The sequence below is a fragment of the Pinus tabuliformis genome, chromosome 4_2, assembly GCF_031772625.1.
Source record: "Pinus tabuliformis cultivar Carrire ecotype Pingquan chromosome 4_2, CPIR1, whole genome shotgun sequence".
In the NCBI taxonomy this organism is placed as follows: Eukaryota; Viridiplantae; Streptophyta; class Pinopsida; order Pinales; family Pinaceae; genus Pinus; species Pinus tabuliformis.
The window spans coordinates 1099286087-1099305682 of record NC_142304.1 but is presented as its reverse complement, the minus strand read 5'-3'; the positions used below and the strand labels follow the sequence as shown (position 1 = coordinate 1099305682).

Genomic DNA, 19596 nt, shown 5'->3' with positions numbered 1-19596 from the left:
AGTTCATTCTCTTGATTGCAAGAGTGTTGGAATGTGTGTGTAAACTCTTGCAAAATTATTATGTAATTTCTTTTCTGATTAATAAAATTGTGTTTGAAGACATTTGGCCATTATTGTGGTATCGGAGCTACAATAATGAAGCTAATGTGAATACGAGATTCTAGCTCTGCAGGCTCTTGGAAACTGCAGGCTCTTGGAAAACTCCATCAAAATTGTTGGTATGAAAAATTCTAGCAAAAGAAAAAAATTAGTATTATTGTTAATTTAATGTGAATATGAGATTCTAGCTCTGCAGGCTCTTGGAAAACTCCATCAAATTGTTGGTATGAAAAATTCTAGGAAAAGAAAAAAATTATTATTATTGTTAATTTCAGATTTTGAGTTTGGAAATTAATTTTCTTTTATCAAACCCCCGTTTTATTCCTTCTTACTGGATTTGAGATTTGAAAGTTACAGATCTTGCAATTGTTCACCAAATCGGCGTAAATATTGGTTCATAATATTTAAATCTGGCTGAGAATCCAGCTTGCTCTTATCCGTCAACCCTTCAAACGCTGCTTCAATACCCTCCGTTTCCTCTGGATGCATACGACCTTCAGCGTTAATTTGCGCAAAACCCTTTTTGGCGGCAGAGCTCCCCCAATTCCAAACTACTTGGGCCGCTTTTAAACAATGGATTAATATCCTTCAGAACCTTCTTCTTTGTAGCAGCGAGAGCCTTAACCCCTCTCTTCGAAGCCATTACCGGAATCGATTTGACCCTCACTCTGCTAACTGACCCGGTACCTCCTTCCACGTGCACGTCAATCCGAATACAATCAAACTTCTTCTGAGATAGATTCAACTGAGAGTTATCGATGAAAGTCATGGGCTTGGTTGATGCAGCAGCGAAGATTTGGAAGCAAGTTTAGACGAAAGCGCTTCTTTATTTTTTTGTTTTCTGAGATCCTTCTAGCGTTGTGCAGTCGACTAATTTGCTTCGATAATTGTTATATTTTCTGTTTTTTGAGCATTCAATGGTTTGACAGAGCCACTTTCACATGAGAGTGCAGTCACATGAGGCCATTTGAAGCCATTATTAGCAGATCTCATAACCAACTCAAGCAACACAAGGTGTTTCAGCGAGGGGTGGAGCGGATTCGATCTCCTCACCTAGTTAAAATTCCCTGCGTTCTCACTGCCTTTTCATTCTCTGCGTTCTTTGAAGGTTTGCTAGTTTCGAGCAGAATAAAAGCGTTCTTCATTTTATTTATTTTCGTAAGGGACCGAGATATGGCCAGTTTCAGTTTTCACACGGACAACCATACCCAAGAGATTTTGTAGATGGTGCAAGAATTTTGTTGAATTACATTTCATTCCATTGACACGATGTCATATATTAAATCACTTTATAGAGGTGTAATAAGGTGCGCTCTATGAATGGTTTAAAGTGTGCCTTTCAAAAAGTAGATTGAAATTCACTTTTTAAATAGGGACTTGATGAAATTCTTTTAAATGGGAGTTTAAAAGAAATTAAAGTTAATCCCATTTAAAAGAAATTAAAGTTAGTGGAGTGATAATGTGGAGTTTTTTAACGGAGTGATAATGTGTAATTATATTTTGAAATTTTGTATTTTAGTGAGATATAAGGTGCGATTGAAATTTGTAATTGTAATTTTAGTAAGGTGTAAAATTTTGTAATAAGTTTTTTTTTGAGGTGATAGATTGTAATTCAGTAATTTTTTTATTTTGAGGGGGGTTAGAGTATATTTTCATAAAACTTTGCATGGTACTCTAAATCAGTCAAATTTGTGAAAGATTTCATTGTAAAATTTTTAAGAGAAATTGACTAGATCCAAGTGCAAAGCTCAGTCATTTTTCTCCTTCAACGACTATACGAGGGTTAAGGCCAAGCCCCAATAGATCATTTTTGCATGGCATGTTTCATGTGACAAGTTGCTCATCTTTCCCGTGCTCGATTTGTTTTGGTGCAAAGCTTCAAACCTACAATGTCCAAATTAATTAATCTGTTCTCTGATTCTGATAAGCTTGAAGTGGTAAAATCATACAAGACATATAAATGTCTCATTGAAAGCACCCTAATATATTATGAATTGTGGCAAGACATGTGATGGAGACATTAAGCCTAATAAATCTACAGATGTAAGTTCACTTGCAAAAAGGGAAGTTAAAAATGTCAAAGAACTAACTCTTATAAAGTATTCAGTTAATGATGAGATGTATATTCATATTGAAAATGCCTCAGATGCATGGTCTGCTTTGCGTACTTTCAAAGATCTATTTGATACACAACCTAAATAAAAAAAGGTTGATCTACAACTTAAGTTGCTTTAACAAAAACTAACTAAAGGAGAGATGTCCTTAAGTATATCTCCAGGCTTAAAAATGTTAAGCAAGAACTAATAAAAATCGGATTTCCAACAATAGACGACAGTTTCATGACCACAATTCTAATTGTTGGATTGCCTTCTTCTTACATGCATTTTTTGGAAACTCTACAAGTGACCGGAAAGTTAGATAAATTAAAATTTGATGAGCTAAGTGAGATGTTGGCTCAACACGACAAAACTTTTTGGAAGAAAAAACAAGGGGAAGATGTCTTCTTCATAGAGGCCAACACAAGTAAATCATCAACTGACAATTCTAGAGGAAGAGTACATTTCAATCAACATCCAGCAGCACATAGTGGACAAGGTTGTGGAAGAAGCCAAAATAGAGGAAACTTTCAAGGAAAAGGAAACAATCAAGGCATAGGAAACTTTCAAAACAGAGGCAACTTTCAAGGCAGAGGAAACAGTCAAGGAAGAGGTCAAAGTCAAGGCAGAGGGCAAAATCAAAGCAGAGGTGATCTGAAATTGAAAAGGTATTACAGACTTATGTGTAGAGTTGTCTATATTACTTAGTGCAATGGATCGATAAGATTGTGAATAACACAAAAAATTAAACAATCACAAAACACAATCGAAACACATCAACACAGCTAAAATGATAAAGGAGTTCACCAGACTTCCTAACTACGTCTCTTGGTCCTAGCTTCTAGTGCTGACCTCTATATTATGTCTTCAAAATGGTTGTTACAGGTGTGAGATCGAAAACATAGTCTCAACACAAAAATGGATTTCACCATTGAGCTTTGATCGAATCCTTGAGTTGAAATGAGCATATACACGACCGTACTAGTCACCCTAACCTCCAGACCCCCTGGAATGGTTCCAAAATACACTCCCCTGTCAACTTTCTGTGTTACAGTGTTTTTATAACACGTTTTAGTTACAATTTCCAATAAACATGGAAACAATATGTTTATAATAGAAACAGGCGAAAAACGAAAGGACCGGCGGGCGTGGGTGGACCCCGACCATCTGGCCTTTCCCTGGCACTGATCTCGAGAACAACCCATCTGACGGTTGTTGCATCCCTCTCCTCAACTATCTCGAAAACCTACAACATTGATATGTCCTCTGCCATTCGACGGCTGTCGTGTGGTTTCGCGCTCCAACTAGCACATTCGCTATTTCTCCGAAGGCACATGATAAAGTGGTTTTCAGGGGCTACATGTCACTCGCTGAGTGGAATCACGTGCTCCTGGTCCAAAATCGCTTCCTGCCTTGAGGTCACGCGATAAACCATTTACCGCCCTCCTGCTGAACTCAAAGAGTTTAGCTCTTTTTGCATAAATATATCATGTCTGTTTTTCCAGATAACATGCTTGCATGTTTCGACACGATATGCGTCGATCTCCTTTGATCGAACGATCTCTGTTCTTGAATGTTGTTCCTCATCACCTAAGGTCTGAACCAATTGTATACTGCTACATTATCTGTTGCGCTGACATCATCAGGGACTTACGACTCTGACCCGGGTTGCCACATGTCCTGCTGACATAGGCTTTGACCTTTTGACTTGAATATTTGATTAGCTCTAGTTTCCTTATCCAAACTCGGATTTGCATGCGGTTTGCACCATTGGCTTTGTTTTCACAAGCTCTTCAACCTTATTCCACTTTCACCTATATTTGAAGACTTTAGATCTGGAGGCTATGTTGGATCCATTTTGGATCACTCCTCCCCACTAGAAGCTTTTGGTCCACCAAAAGTTGGTTTTTAGCTATCGAGTAAGTGAGGATAAAGTTCCTTCACTTGTCCAATTTCTATCCATCGTGCTTTACTTGGATTTGTACCTTTGAGTCCAACTCTCAAGTACTCAACATCCCCTCATCATGAAGTTCTTATTCTCCTGTCAAGAACTATGTCCTCCTGTAACTCATTGAGATACTCAGGCAACAGATCCTCAATGGAAGGCCACTGACCTTTCTCTTCGGGATCTTCAATCAATGAAGGCTCATATAATCTCAAGTTCTCAACATTAACAACTGAATATATTTGCATATAAGTTGGTAGATCAAGGCGGAAAGCATTTTCACCAATTTTATCAAGTATTTTGAAAGGACCATATCTAATTGGCTTTAACTTTTTATCTTCCCCTTGCAATCTTTCTTTGTTGATGTACAACCAGACATGATCACCAACTTGAAAACTATGCTCAACTCGATGCTTGTCATGTCGTGCCTTATACTTGGTTTGAATTCTTTCCAGTTGTTCCTGTACTGCCTGGTGAATTTCTTGGATTTGTTCAATGAACTTAGTTGCTTTATCCACATCACTGTGTCCATCAACTGCTATGCCTTTACCAAAGACAAAATCCAAGGGAGACTTTGGTATAAAACCAAAACAAGTCTCAAAAGGAGGCCTCTGAGTAGAAGAATCCTTGGCACGATTGTAAGCATGCTGCACATAACACAAATTCTCATCCCAAAGCTTGGGATGCTTGCTGCAATATCCTCTAAGCAATTGTATCACTATCCTGTTGACCACTTTTGTCTGACCATATGTTTGTGGATGAAATTCTATTTTCTTCTTTAACCTTCTGTCCATTAACTCCCATAAACTTGACCAAAATTTCCCAACAAATCGAGAATCTCGATCAGATATAATAAAAGTGGGTAATCCAAAATGAACCCATACATTTTGAAAGAACAACTTTGCAGTTTGTTTAGTTGTGACCTGTTTATTACAAGGTATCAAAATACACATCTTACTGAACCTATCCACAACTACATACAAATAATCATGACCTTTTCTAGACTTTGGCAATCCCCCAACAAAATATATGGAAACACTTTCCCAAGGATGAGAAGGAATTAGGAGTGGAGTATACAAGCCTAATTTTCTATTACTGGGCTTGCTTGTAGCACACATAGTACATCCTTTGATATATCTAGAAATTGTCTCATGCATTCGTGGCCAATAACAGAACCTTTGCAATTGTGCAACTGTTTTACTCACCCCAAAATGACCTGGTATGAGAGAAGTATGTGCTTCTCGAATTATCTTAACTCTTTCAGTTTGTGGAATGCATAACTTTCCCAAATGATATAAGAGTTGGTTCTTTGTATAATAATCCAATTCTTCTACCTGCTTTCCATGACTTAAAGTTGCATATACATCCTTAAAATCTATATCTTGAGCATATTGTTCAATGTAACTTTCATGAATTACTAAATTATGCTTAAGTATAGTGGATGCATTTATGATTGGTCTTGATAACATGTCTGCAACCTTATTATGTATGCCCTTCTTATATCTGATAACAAGATGAAATTGTTGTAGAAAACCCATCCACCTGTAATGTCTTGATTGTTGCAATTTAGTTTGTGAGTGTAAATATTGAAGTGGTTGATGATCTATGTGTATGATTGTTTCTTTACCCATTATATAATGTTTCCACTTTTTAACACTCTGTACTAATGCATACAATTCTTTATCATATGTAGGATAGTTAACTATTGCAGAAGTAAATGTCTCAGAATGAAAGCATATAGGCTTCCTGTGTTGCATCAACACTGCTCCCATGGCATAGTCACTTGCATCGGTCTCAATCTCAAATGGATGCTGAAGATCTGGCAGTGCTAGTATTGGCGTTGTACTGATCCTTTCTTTCAAGGTGTCAAAGGCTTTCTGTTGTTTGCCTCCCCACTGAAACAACTGTTTCACACTTGTCAAAGCATGTAAAGGAGTTGCATTCAATGAAAAGTTAGCAATAAACTTTCTCTAATATTGCGTTGCCCCTAAAAAACTTCTAACTTCTGTAGCAGATTTGTGTTTAGGCCAATTCACAATGACTTCAACCTTAGAGGGATCTATCTTCAATTCACCACCCCCTACAATATAACCCAAATAATTCAAAGATTTCCTACCAAATTCACATTTTGACAGTTTCACATAAAGATTTTCTCTCTTTAAAACATCTAAAACCTATTTACATGTTCATCCCAAGTCTTATTAAAAACAAGAATATCATCTAAATAGATTATTACAAAATCATCAATAAATGGTCTAAATACATCATTGATGACTCGCATAAACGTAGCAGGAGCATTAGTTAAGCCAAAAGGCATAACCAACCACTCATAAAGTTCTTGCTTCGTCTTAAGACCATTTTTCCATACATCCTATTCCGCAACTCTGATTTGATGGTAGTCGCTTTGCAAGTCTAATTTATAAAAGTAAACTGCATCTTTTAATTGATTTAATAAATCATCAATACGAGGAAGACGATAACGATTCTTGATCATAATTTTATTTAGTGCTCTAAAATCAATGCACATTCTCCACGAACCGTCTTTCTTTCACACCAACACAACTGTTGATCCGCACGGTGATGTGCTTGGTCGTATAAACCCTTTATCGAGCAACTCCTATACCTGCTTCTTTCTCTCTGCATTCTCTAAAGTTGATAACCTGTACATTCCAATGTTAGGTAGTGGATCATCTTACTACAAATAAATATCATGTGCTATCTCCCGCTTGGGTGGAAGCCCCTGAGGCTCTTTAAACATAATATCATAATCAGAAACAACTTTAACTAAATATGCTTTTTGTTTAGGGTTTCAACCTCGGAATGCATCGGATTTATCAAGATCCTTTGCCTTTACAGTCATTAGTAAAAATTACTTACTTGGATTGACTATTCTTTTCATCTGTCCTGAGTTTATGAGAGAAAAATTATCTTTAATTTTGTGAGCCCTTACAATATACTCAATTCCATCCTTAGTGAGTTGATACTTATTTTCAGCTCGATAGAAGATAGCCTTTCTATTGTACAAGTATGGACCTTTTAAAACAATTCCACATATGTCCAATGGGACTATATCTAACTCAACCTCATCTACAAATGTTGACCCAATAGCAAACCGAAGTTTACATTGTCTCGTAAGTTGTAGCTTTGTTTTATCACACACCCAACCTAATGGATATGGCTTCTTATGAGGTTTTGTTTCTAGACCCAACTTATTTACAATTGTTTCAGAAATCAAATTTACTTGTGACCCACTATCAAATAAAGTATCAATTTTAGTGTGTTTGGAAATGACTCTAATGAAATAGCTCATTTCTTTTCCTCTCATCACTTTCATTATCAACAAAATATGAAGAACTACTTGTAGATGCTTCAGAATCTTTACCTTTTATACATGTGGCTGTAACTATTGTTTCATCACCTGAGTCTGACCCCAAGTCCTTCTAAAAAGCAATAACATTCTTTCGCTCTTTACCCCTGAACTTCTTAGGCTTCAATTCTAGATGCAAAGACCAGTAGTTTGCCTCATCGTTTCCTTTCTTCTTACAATGATTGCATGAAGGTTTATCCTTCTTTACAATGTTTGTTTTCCTCTCCTTCCATTTCAATTTCTTATTTCTTTTATTCTTGTTCTCAAAAGATTTGGATGATTTCCCAACATCTAGGTTTACATTCTTACATCTAGCCTCTAGATGAGTCACTTGGACTAATACATCATCTAAGCTAGTGGGATTGAACATAAGTATAGTATTCTTCAAATAACTATGAAGACCACCTATATATTTTAACAATGTCTCTAGTGAGTCCAATGAAATACCTAATGTTAAAGCTCTTTTTCGAAATTCCTGAGTATAACTCTATACAATTTGACCCTTCAATTGACGTAGTGTCTGCCAACTCATCATTGCCTCTTGCATGTAAGCTAAAGGATAAAATTGCTTTTTAATGGTAGAAACAAATTCATTCCAAGTTGAAATATTTTACCATGTTTTTGAAGATCTGCTTGTGTCTTGCCTTCCCACCACACAAGTGCGGTTCCTCTGAGGCGAAGGCTAGCCAACTGAATCTTCTTCCTTCTGAATCGATTTTCTGCACCGTGCAATATACATCAATTTACCTTATCCAATTATCTAGCATTTCTGCATTAAGTTCTCCATCATAAATTATCAAATCAAATTTTACATCTAATTTGGTCATAGAAGTTTTCTTTTTCTTCTTCTTAGAATAACTTGTTTTATGAGAAGTAGACGATGATGATGACGATGATGGTGATGATGGAGGAGATGGTGGAGGTTGTAGTCCTCCTTTCCTTTTATCTTCCTTCTCTTCTTTCTTTGGAGGGACAAAGAGAAAAGGTTCCTCTGCTCCTTTGCCTGGTCTAGGTGATGAAGTGCCTTCACCTCTACCCTTTTTAAACTCATGATACATCTCTTCCACCATGGCACGTATCATCATGAAGCTATCCAAGAACTAGGATTCTGACCCAAGTGGAGCTTCATCTGCCATCCTTCTTCGTGAAAAGACCCTTCCAATCTCTGGATTCGCCTCAACAAGTTCTCCTTCACCTCATCTAAGCATTAACCTAGTCAGCATTCAAATCTCCACACAAACTTGTCAAACCTTAAGAACCTTAAGCTTTGATACCACTTGATTTGAAATTGAAAGGTATTACAAACTTATCTGTAGAGTTGTCTATATTACTTAGTGCAATGGATCAATAAGATTACGAATAACACAAACAATTAAACAATCACAAAACACAATCAAAACACATCAACACAACCAAAATGATAAAGCATTTCACCAGACTTCCTGGCTATGACTCCTGGTCCTAGCTTCCAGTGTTGACCTCTATATTATGTCTTCAAAATGGTTGTTACAGGTGTGAGCTCAAAAACAAAGTCTCAACACAAAAATGGATTTCACCGCTGAGCTTTGCTCAAATCCTCGAGTCGAAATGAGCATATGCACGACCGTACTTAGTGCAATGGAACAATAAGATTACGAATAACACAAACAATTAAACAATCACAAAACACAATCAAAACACATCAACACAACCAAAATGATAAAGCATTTCACCAGACTTCCTGGCTATGACTCTTGGTCCTAGCTTCCAGTGCTGACCTCTATATTATGTCTTCAAAATGGTTGTTACAGGTGTGAGCTCAAAAATAGAGTCTCAACACAAATATGGATTTCACCGCTGAGCTTCGCTCGAATCCTCGAGTCGAAATGAGCATATACACGACCGTACTGGTCACCCTGACCTCCAGACCCCCTAGAATGGTTCCCAAATACACTCCCTCGCCAACTTTATGTGTTATAGTGTTTTTATAACACGTTTTAGTTATAATTTCCAATAAACATGGAAACAATATGTTTATAATAGAAACATGCGAAAAATGAAAGGATCGGTGGGTGCAGGTGGACCCCGACAATCCAACCTTTCCCCGGCACTGATCTCGAGAATAACCCATCTGCCGCTGTCATGTCCTGCACCTCCACTGATCTAGACAACCTATGTTATAGCTCTGATACCACTTGTTATAGATCTGATCTGGAAATATATGAAAATACAAATATACCCAAGAAATAACAAGATAGAAATAATAGAAATGATTCACTTTATTGATCAAACCCTTAAGGTAGGGCAACACCATACATTCACTCCTTAAGGAAGGAGAACACTCCACAAGCCATATGTTTGTTCATATAATAATCTTTGACCTCTCTCCATGTGGAGTTTCTAACCTCTATATAGGCCTCATACATACAATACCATGGGTCATTACCATGGTTCCCTCATACCATTGAACTAATACCATGGGCCCATTACATTATTACTAACTACTTGTGGTCCCTTACATGATATGGGTTAACCACCTTATTTATTACTATGGCCCATCCCATTATTACATTATTACCTTAGGTACCTCCCTTTGTACCCCATATTATCCCCCCTAGGTATATAACAACCTACACCATTGATCTGTCCTCTGCCATCCAACGGCTATCGCGCGGTTTCGCGCTCCAACTGGCATGTTTGCTATTTCTCCGAAGGCACGCAATAAAGTGGTTTTCAGGAGGCTACGTGTCACCTGCTGAGTGGAGTCGCGTGCTCCCGATCCAAAACCGCTTCCTGCCTTGAGGACACACGATAAACCATTTACCGCCCTCTTGCTGGAACTCAAAGAGTTTAGCTCTTTTTGCATAAATATATCGCATCCGTTTTTCTAGATAACATGCTTGCATGTTTCAACACGATATGCGTCGATCTCCTTTGATCAGACGATCTCTGTTCTTGATTGTTGTTCCTCGTCACCTAAGGTTTGAACCAATCATAGACTGCTACATCATCTGTTGCACTGACATCATTAGGTACCTACGACTCTAATCCGGGTTGCCACATGTCCTGCCGATGTAGGCTTTAACCTTTTGACTTGAATTTTTTATTAGCTCTAGTTTTCTTATCCAAACTCAAATTTGCATGCAGTTTTCACCATTGGCTTTGTTTTCACATGCTCTTCAACCTTATTCCACTTTCACCTATATTTGAAGACTTTAGATATGGAGGCTATGCTGGATCCATTTTGGATCAAGAGGTCAAAGCAGAGGAACTTGACAGTATCAAGGAAGAGGCAAAGACTTGAATCAAATTGTCTGCAAAAGATGTAACAAAGTGGGCCATTTTGCAGAAGATTGTAGAACTTCCATTGATAAAATTCCAAAGTTCCATCAAAACACAACTCAATTTGCCACTGATGAAGATAATGATGGTTCAGAATATGTCTTCACATCAAGTCAAAGATCAAAATCAACAGCGTTAGTTTCCAATTTTTTTCAAAGTGATTATGAAGATGCATGGATTTTAGAGACAGGAGCAACTCAACACATGACTTTCGACAAGACTTCTTTTGGAACTTCCAACCATGCCACCTTAGATCAATCTTTTTTGCTGATGATACAAAACATACTCCTTATGGAAAATGTGTCGTTAAAGTTTATCTTCATGACATTGAAGAAAGATTGATTTCAAATGTATGGTATGTACCCACCTTTAAAAAGAATTTGTTGTCTTTAGTCTCGATCCAACAAGCTGGACATCAGGTGGTTTTGGAGGATGGCCTAGTTAAAATTAATTCAATCAAATAGAACATGAAAACAATGATGACAAGATATGAAGATGGAAAACTGTTACGAATGAAAGGAACAATTATTCCAAGGAATTCTGACTTTGCAGGGGCAACCAGCACAAACATTTCACCTATCAGATTATGGCATGTGAGATATGGACATCTAAACTTTGACAGTCTCTCTCAACTGCAAAAACAAGGAATGGTTAAGGGACTTCCTACCTTCAAGAAAGAAAATGCAAGATGTGAAGCTTGCATTTATGGAAAACAAAGTCGAGAAACTTTCCCGACAAGTTCATGGCAAGCAAACAGGCATTTGCAATTAGTACACAATGACATTTGTGGACCCTTGCAAGCTTCTCTAGGAGGTTGCAAATATTTCTTACTCTTTATTGATGATTTCAGCAAAATGACATGAGTTTACTTCTTGAAGCATAAGTCAAAGGCATTTGAAAAGTTTAAAATTTTTCGTCAAGTTGTTGAAAATGAAGTCAAAGAAAAGACTGGCACTCTTAGAACTGACAATGGAGAAGAATTCACTACAAATGAATTTCAAAGTTATTTCAAAGACAATGGGATCAAACGACATCTTACAAATGTCTACATTCCACAGCAAAATGGAGTAGTAGAAAGAATGAATCGCACTTTGTTAATAATGACGAGATCTATGTTAACTTTTAAAAAGTTAAGTCCTATCTATTGGGCAGAAGCAATCCATACAACGGTTTACTTAAGGAACGCGTCTCCCACAGCTTCTTTGGATGGAATCACACCTTATGAAGCATGGTTTGGTTTCACACCTAAAGTCAAACACCTTAGAGTTTTTGGTTCCGTGTGTTATGCCTTAGTTTCAAAAGAAAAACGAACTAAACTTGACTCATGAAGTTTGAAATGCACAATGATTGTATATTTGGATGAGAAGAAAGGGTATAGGGTTTTGTCAAGTGGGAAATTTATTGTTAGCAAAGATGTAATTTTTTATGAAACTGAGAGTAAGAGTGCTGAAGAAATAGAACATCTTCTTCAAAAATTGGAAACAAAAGGAGATGAAAGGAAAGAAAACATTCAATGTCCACCAAATTAAAAAAATTGGTATGAACTTGATTTTCCTTCCTCTAAAGATGATTCATCCAATCCATCTACTTCACCAACACAATTTGGGTCTTTTGGCAGTTCATCAGAATCTCCTAGTAGAAATAGTTCTTCTGACAATGATTCTCCACCCCCAGAATCTGCAATTGATCGACGTACCTCTATTTACATTAATCCTCTTTATAATGATGGTGACTTTTCAAAATCTCAAATAAGTGAACATCAATTTCCAAAATGGGTTGCTAAACTTTTCAAAGATGTAAAGCTCGATGAGAAAAATAAAATAGGAACAAGGGGGTCCACCAGGAATAAAGGAAATTTTTCCTTGATCACGAATGATGTTACTGAACCCTCCACGTACAAAGAGGCAGTAAAATATAAAGAATGGCAACAAGCTATGATTGAAGAATATAAGGCAGTTCAAGACAACAACACTTGGAAACTTGTTGATTGTCCTCAAAATGTTAAACCCATCGGATGCAAATGGGTTTACATAATTAAGTACAACCAAAATGGAGAAATCGACAAGTACAAAGCTAGACTTGTGGCTAAGGTTTTTGTGCAGCAGGAAGGCATTGATTAGCAGCACAAAAAGGACGGAAAGTGGATCAAATGGATGTAAAGAATGCTTTCCTCAATGGAGATTTACAAGAAGATGTATATATGACACAACTGCCAAGTTTTGAAATTGAAGGGCAAGAACATAAAGTCTGTAAACTGATTAAGGCTTTTAAAACAAGCTCCATGAGCTTGGTATGCCAAAATGGATGAATACCTTCAGAAAGTTGGCTTTCAACGAGTGAATATGATGATACTTTGTATGTACGTCAACAGGGTCAAAATCTGGTGATTCTTGTTATGTATGTAGATGATTTGATCATTACTAGAAACAATGATGATCATATTGTAAAGGTGAAAAAGGAGTTACATGCAGGTTTTAAGATGACAGACTTGAGACTACTTCACTACTATCTTGGCATTGAAGTATTCCAACATCCACATCATACTTTCATTTCTTAGAGTAAGTATGCAGCAGAAGTTCTTCAACACTTCGGAATGCAGGATTGAAAGCCCGTTCTTACCCCCATGGAAAAAAGCTTGAAACTTTCAAAATTTGAAGGGGGGGGGAAGGTGGACAGCACTACTTATAGAAAGTTGATTGGCAACCCAATTTATCTGACAACGACTCAACCAGATCTATCTTATGCAATTAGTATTCTTTCACGCTTTATGCAGGAACCACGAGACAACCACTGGAATGCAGCCAAAAGGGTTCTACGATATATCTAAGGAACAAAAGATTTTGGTCTTCTTTACAAAAAAACTAAAAACTTTGTACTTGGCAGATTTTCAGATGCCGACTTTGCTGGCAGTATTGATGATCGAGCATCAACCTCTGGTTATTAATGAACATGGGGTCAACTGCAGTGTCTTGGAGGTGCAAGAAACAAGCTACAATGGCCACTTCTTCAACCGAAGAAAAATACATATCAACATGGGAAGCAGCATGTGAAATTGTTTGGTTGCGCAGAGTTTTGCAGGATTTGGGCATTCCTCAAGCAGAAGCTACATCATTATTCATCGACAGCCAGTCAACCATAAAGCTTGCCAAGAATCTAGTTTTTCATTCCAAAACAAAACATGTGGACACCAAGTATCGTCACATTAGATCGCTCATTGCCAAGGACGACATCAAGCTAGTTTATTGTCCTTCAGAAGATCAGGTCTCCGATATTTTCACAAAACCACTTGGTAGGATCAAATTTACTAAGTTTAGAGATGAACTTGGTATCTGTTGTAATGTATCTTTGGATCATAGGGGATAATGTTAGATGATCCAAAATACAAAATTCATAGTTCACAAAGTTAGGATAGAACATTTATTTATATAGAATATTTAATTAAATATTGGAGACACTTAGAAATAGAATATTGTTGTAAAAGCTATGACATCTAGAATAATGTCATATCTTAGGCTCCAATTTAGGACTAGAGTTAGTAGATTGGTTAGAATCGCATTTATTGTAAATATACACTTGTTAATTTAATAAGTAGTCCATAACTAAAATAGGTTAGGAAATTAAGCTTATATATAGTTCATTCTCCTGATTGCAAGAGTGTTGGAGTGTGTGTAAACTCTTGCAAAATTATTATGTAATTTCTTCTATGATTAATAAAATTGTGTGTCTGAGGACACTTCTGCCATTACAATGTTCAACACAACACTCTTTCACAAACCAAAAAGACATTATTTGCATGTCAACCATGGCCTTCCAAAAGGGCGAAATGAACATGAACATCTACAAACACCTTCAATATCTTAGGAAATTATTAGACTAAAACAAGACCATTCAAAATAGAGATACAATTAGCAGATGTCATTTTACAATTATGTGATTCGTAAACTTCTGTGGATATTCCACAAGATGGTTTGTCATAACAAATCTGATAAAAATAAACAAAAATCTATACTGTGAGGGTAAATTTCCTTAGATTCCAAATTTATTAATTATCGTTTTCTACTTTGGCATGGAATAGATAAAGCACGGAAAATAGAGAACAATAAATCACAATTACATGCCAACCACTATGAACACAAGATATGCGTTGGGAAACCCTTACAAGACAAAACCCAGTTGGAAAGTGCAATTGCTCTACTCTCTTTTTTCTGGAATGGAAATAATGCAAGTAAAAAGGAGAAGGCACTCTCTGTGAAGTTACTTGAGACCTATGGCTTGATAGCATGCTACAAACACCAAAACACCTCTATTATGCTCTCTCACTCCCACTCCCAAGTTATTTTGCTCTACAGTGGAACAAGATACAATAGAAATGAATGGAACCATTTTTCCTCCTAGTGGTCCGGTTATAACATAGCCCAATAGCCAACAAAAGGTTAGGTTTGATGCCTTCAACTGTCAACTAAAGTTACAACTTTGACTCTTATATATTCTTCTTCATAGTCTTCCTATGGCTAGTCCATTTTGTATGAGTAAAAACGCTAACGTGGTATCCTCTTGAACCACGGTGGTCAAATAGAAAGGACAACTTCCCGGTGTAATGACTTTTGCATATAGAGTTTGATTGATAGCTTTCTTGCACTTTTGGAAAGGTCTTTGACTGTAAAACTGCACCAATGGGTCTGGCACAAGTGAAAGTGTTTGGACTCCAAAAAGCTTCCTTTAATGCCTCAAACAGCCTTTGAAAGTTTTCAAATGCCAATTCTCCAAACTAGGACCTGTCAGTAAAAATGGCCCCGTGAGTTGATTCATTCAATCTTTCCACTCTAAAAGCATCGAGATGGATGACAAATAATATAATAATCCAACCCAAATCATGATGATATAATCAACTGTGCATGATTAAGTTTGAGAGAATAGTTATTCTAGCAAGATGCTAAAAGAAAAATACCAGACTTGTTCTTCAGCTGGACAATTACTACTTTTCCCTAGCAGAATTCATAATATGTTTCTAATATTCCTTGTGGATTTTTTAAATTTATAAAGGAAGGCAATGCACAAAATTTCAAAATACTGATTCCACCAAAACATGAACCTTAAGAACACTTTTCAATGGCATACTCCCAACTGATACGCAATCCATATATAGCTGTGTACATAATTTGTGTAGTAGTCAACTGACGAAATACATTACTACTTATATATGGCCATATAATGTCATTTGCTATGAAAAAAGTCCTAGTAATGAGAATCAATTCTAGTCCACTACTAGAACATGAGCTATCATTACTGGATAATGACAACATGGAAAAGAAATATAAGGGGAGAAAAGAAATTTTTCTATCTCTTATGCCTATAAAGAAAGTGTTCTTGGTTCAGATTGGTAGAATGTAAGTCTTCAAAACTTGATGTTAATGGTTCAAAATTTCAAACACTACAGATCATGACTTTCTTCCTGTAGAATAATACATTTCTTGTCATTGATGCACTTGATTACAAGAATTGCTGCCTCCAGTGGAATGGATAACAGCTAATACATTACCGTGGAATCCCTTATTGGAAATAGGGATTAAAACAACGAAATTTTGGCAGATTGGAATTACAAGGTTTTGGTCAACAGCTAAATGAACGAGAAATAATTTTCAAGCATACTAAAAGGTATGAATATCCTAACGCTTAAACCTGGACTAAACCTATAAATCATTTGCCAGCCAATCCTTAACAAATAATCAGACAAGGAAAAGAATTTCCTCAACAAAGCATTTTTCATAGTTGTTGAATTAATTTCATTAACAACAACAATCCATTTTAATGGTTTACAGTAGGTAAGCCTTCTTTCTCATCAAAGGCAAACACCAGCTCATCCATTTCTGAGGGTATGTTAGTTAGTAACATAGGTATGCTGTGGGTAAGCACCAAGCTTTTGTTCTCTTTGAACTCTTCAAAATACCCTACATAACACATAACCAACACTGGATCAAGATCTACCATGGAGAAACAGAGGCATGAACGATTACCATAAATGTTTATTAATTAATCAATATGCTAGGTTATATATGCATTTTAGCACTAGTGAGCAGCAAACAGTTACCTAGTCTGATCAGAGAGCTCCTTTCTGGCAGTATCCAATAATGTGGTAATGAACTTTGAAAGTTCAGGATTGAAGCAATGAACCGCAGATGCATGAGCTAGAAAAGGAAGTTTTCTAAGTGCTCGGCCACTTAGACCCTGATCAAGAATTCAACAAAAGCACTCTAAAATAAGAGCAAGAAAGGATAAGCAAAATACAAGTGAAGAAATAAGTAATCAACAAGTACACAGTTTTTTACGCTACCAACCAACATAAGAAAAAACATATCACCGTCAATAATGAAAACCAACCGGGGCATGTGCCTCACTTTCCTACCTCGCAAACTAGCGCTGCTTCCAGTAAATTCTTCGACAGGCTCAAAGAATCCTCCAAATGATTTGATTGAGCCGTATTTAAACAATGTTGTAGATTTCCATAACTCAATAATGGTGACTCACCAATATCCTGATCAACAAAATCTTCGATAAATGTCAGAGATAAATCTATGAAGAACAATAGCGTCTATTCAAATGAAATCTGAAAACATCAAGCTTCCTAATAAACTTAACAGCAATTTCTAAACAATCCAAAACATGAGGATACTTGTAAAAGGATATTTACGCTCTCCTGATTGACAAATAAATTTATTTGGACTCCTTGATTAAAATAGTAACTGATCAATAATGGCCCCATACTTCACTTCGATGCAAAAGTGGCCTCAACTTGTGATTTGTAAACAACAGTTTGCATCACTTTACAGCAATCCAATTTTAGGATGCATGTTATTTGATCTTCATAATTCAGAAATTTAAGGCAGGCATAGCATACACTCTTTGTAAAATCCAACAAGGGGTTCTAACTCTATGCATACTATATTTTCAGTCCAAACTTCAAGCAATGTTTCTTAGAAAACAGTGTGACAATATGAAATATACAGAGGTCCACGCAATCTCAATGCCTATATTTTGGCATTCACAGGTAATGTTACAATGTCTCTAACTTCATCTTTTCTGAACCCTCGTTGAAATATTCAGAAATGATCAAGCTAGAACACTTGAGATTGAGAAAGGATCACTTTTGCATTGTCATTATCCCCAACAACAAGGAGATCACAGTAGTGCTACTTTTTAAGGGTTAACCTTATATGATCACAGAATCTTTTAAACATCAATGCCAATTGCTCAAGTCTGTTACGAAAAAAACAAGCACACAAACAAACCAAGAACATGAGAACTTGGAACAGAGATATACTTCTTCAACAATAAAATGGAGAGAGCTCGGAGGACACGATCTTTTATAATAAAATTCTAAAGAATGACATAAACTCTAAGTACATAAACCCTAAAAATAATTTAAATGTCCTTAATTCATTCGTAAAACACTAAAGCGTGAATTAGACTAATTCAACAAGTGATTGTATTAATATGCCAAATTCTAGACCATAGTCTAGTGACCATTATGAACTGAATAACTCAAACAACCTCTCTTAATGGACATTCTAAACACTAAACCAAGTTTATCTCTAAATCTCACAAATTCAACTAAGCCAAGAAACTTGGTGAAAATGTTTGTAGTTTGCTTCTGTGTTGGGAAATGTTTTAACTCAACCTCTCCATCTTCTACAAGTTGTTGAATGAAATGACAATGCACATCAATATATTTATTTTGCTCACAGAAGACAAGATTCTTTGCCAGGTTGAGAACTACCTAGTTATGACAAAAATATCACAGGTTCATCCTAATGGACTTGCAAATATGCAAGCATTCTTCCAAGCTAAGTTGTTCCACATGTCCGTTTTATTGCTGCTCTTTATTTTAAATTTTAATTCTATAGAGGTAAGTGAAACTGCGTGTTCTTTTTTGTTGTTCCAAAAAACTGGCCATGTGCCATGACTAAACACAACCTGTTGCAGACTCATGTCATGCACGGATCCTCCCTAATCCAACTTTGAATAACCACACAAATAAGGCTCCTTTATATTCCCATATAGAATACGAACATCTAATTTTTTATTTACATATTGTTACCACTCAAAGTTGCATTTGAGTTATAAAGTCTTAAGCCGAGAGGGTTATCACTATCACTACAATAGTACCTGTTACCCACCACTGTTGAAGTTTCTAAGTCTACTTAGTTAGAAACCCTCCATGCACTTTATCTAATTTATTTCTACCTACTTGTTATGTTACTTAACAAGTTATTTACAATGTAAATACTAAAAATAAACACTAATGCATGCTCAACATATTACAGATCAACAACTAAAGGAAACAGAAACAATCACACCATATGACACCATTATTTTTAGACCAATGTCCCCAAAAAAACCCAATGTGGGAAAACTGGTGTAGCTATTTGAGGGTTTTATTATTAAGCAATATCAGAGTACAATTTGGGTTCCGAAACTAGCCTACCCAATAGAGAATTTCCTTGGCAATAATACCTCTTAGTTTCTGACAAATCTCTTGGCTGAAACTCTGGATAATCCTTCCGGCAACTCCTCAACACCAATCTGCGCCAGAAACCCCAACGTCAGCCTCTCTCTGGTCTGCGTCAGCGCCTCTCTGGCTAGCGCTGGCCCTGCGTCACCTCGGATCGGTCTACATTAGCAACGCTAGCCTCTCTGAGGCTCTGCGTAGCTCCCGCTACCTCTGCGTGGCCCTGCGTGAGCCCTGGCTAGTTCTGCGTCACTCTCCCCGG

The 19596-nt window shown here is 36.7% G+C and overlaps 1 long non-coding RNA gene across 1 annotated transcript; it reads right to left on the bottom strand.

The window, feature by feature from the left end:
• Window positions 1-16199: 16199 nt before the first annotated feature.
• Window positions 16200-17498, bottom strand: LOC149173499 (uncharacterized). The gene is made up of 3 exons (XR_016259695.1): window positions 17232-17498; window positions 16917-17053; window positions 16200-16776 (listed from the first exon to the last, which is right to left on the bottom strand). It is a non-coding gene; the product is annotated as an uncharacterized LOC149173499 (long non-coding RNA).
• Between the last annotated feature and the right edge of the window lie 2098 nt (window positions 17499-19596).